The sequence below is a fragment of the Aulostomus chinensis genome, chromosome 1 (genome assembly GCF_037954235.1).
Source record: "Aulostomus chinensis isolate RoL2024-O1b breed Wild chromosome 1, RoL_Achi_v1.0, whole genome shotgun sequence".
Lineage (NCBI taxonomy): Eukaryota > Metazoa > Chordata > Actinopteri > Syngnathiformes > Aulostomidae > Aulostomus > Aulostomus chinensis.
The window spans coordinates 23,204,608-23,206,610 of record NC_141320.1 but is presented as its reverse complement, the minus strand read 5'-3'; the positions used below and the strand labels follow the sequence as shown (position 1 = coordinate 23,206,610).

The following is a 2,003-nucleotide window of genomic DNA, read 5'->3' as shown; positions in this document are numbered from 1 at the left end:
ACCTGGGATCGCCCCCCCCCCCCCCCCGTGACCCTTAAAGGATAAGAATAGAAAGTGGATGGATGACTTCTCCAGTAACGTCCTGCTCACATTGGTCTGTCTTCATTTTGACTCCTCCCACTGCCACAATGACCAGCCTTTATACTCTTGGTGACTGGGGCCCTGGTTGCTGCAGGCCTCAACACCAGCCTGTGGTTGTGAGCAGGGCAGAACAGAACTGACAGTGTCTCCCATGCAGGACCTGGGTCAGCGCCTGGTGCCAGCTGGGGCACCGCTTTAACCTGGACCCCTAGAAGATCTTCTCCAGGAACTGGTCTTTTTCAATCGAAACAGCGTGAAACGTCAAGTAAAGAAATAGGATTATTTAATTCACAATGAAAAAATTCAATCAAAATTCATCATAAAACAAAATGAACAACTGACTACCTTACCATGACTTCACTATGGTAACCTGGTAGTCAGAGCAGCGATGCTCAGGTCTGTGGACTCAGAAGAGGGTTCTTCTTTTGGTCACAGGTTTGAAGTGGAAGAGAGAGGGAAGGCTGTGAGAAACCTGCCACACCTCTCCAGTGACATGGGACATGATGGCAGTGGTGGGATTTGAACCCACGCCTCCTCAGAGACTGGAGCCTAAATCCAGCGCCTTAGACCACTCGGCCACACTACCTCACTGAGCTGTTCTCTGAGTTGGTCTGCTAAAGTCATGTTGAAGAGGAAGTAACATCATGATATAAAACTTATTCTGAAGGGGGACTCCTTCCCTCCACGGTCACAGGAAGTGACAACAGCGCTGCTAGAAGCAGGAAAGAAATGGTAAAAGGACTCAGTTTGTACAGAGCCTTTCTACCTCAGCAGCACTCAAGGAGCTGAACAATGTCCTCTCATTCACACACACTCACACACTGATGCTGAAGGCTGCCATGCAAGGAGTCAACCTACTCATCAGAAGTATTTAGGGGTTCAGTATCTTACTCAAGGACACTTTGACATGGTCACCAGGGGTAGTGAGGATGGAACTGGACACTGGTATCTGCAACGACTCCATCAACTCCTAATCTAGCAGCTCTGCTGGGTCCAACTATTTTACAGAACATTTGACAGACCTGTGGAGCAGTGAGGACACACATGAGTTGATCACATGATCCACTGAAGCGCCATTTTACCTGCCACTGAGGTCACCAACATGAGCTGGAGTTGGGACTCTTGAACTGAACCTGGTATCACAGGGACACCTACTGCTGCAAAATGGAACAGCAACATTGAACCAAGTACAGGATTGGAGGGAGACTGACGGTCTCTGTTTGGGTTTTTGGAAAACAAGGAGGGAGTGGCTTCAAGCTGGATTCTCAGAGACTATTTCCCCAACCTCTACATTGGCATCTACACTGTCATCCAGTCACGTGACTGAAGTCATCCAGTCACGTGACTGAAGTCATCCAGTCACGTGACTGAAGTCATCCAGTCACGTGACTGAAGTCATCCAGTCACGTGACTGAAGTCATCCAGTCACGTGACTGAAGTCATCCAGTCACGTGACTGAAGTCATCCATTCATGTCAGTGATGTCACTTGGCAGGACTCTCATTGCCGTCTCATTCCAGAAAAGAATCCAGACTCCACCTGTGGCTCCATGATCACTGATGGACCTCTGGTTGGAGGCTGGACGATGATGTTTGGACTGGAAGGAAAACTCCTTGTCCAAATTCCACTGTGTTCAAGTTTAAAGTCGCACAATCAGAAGTAGCTGAATCTGACAGGTGAAGGTTTGGAACTACAAGATGGTGATGTTTCCTTGACTTGATGCTCTGACTGTCAGGGTAGATGACAGCTTCTTCTGCTGCTGCATCTGAGTGGCTATGATTGCAGGTTTTACCTCCCAAGGTTGTTTGGTTCCAGGGGACATTTTAGAATTCCAGTCCCCAACTTTGGATGTTCTGAAACTCTTCTCCTGAATCACTCCTGAGCTGCAGCAAGAACAAATACCAGTGCCAACCAGATCAACTT

The 2,003-nt window shown here is 48.2% G+C and overlaps 1 non-coding gene across 1 annotated transcript; it reads right to left on the bottom strand.

The window, feature by feature from the left end:
- Positions 1-585: 585 nt before the first annotated feature.
- trnal-uag (transfer RNA leucine (anticodon UAG)) lies at positions 586-667 on the bottom strand. The gene has a single exon. It is a non-coding gene; the product is annotated as a tRNA-Leu (tRNA).
- Between the last annotated feature and the right edge of the window lie 1,336 nt (positions 668-2,003).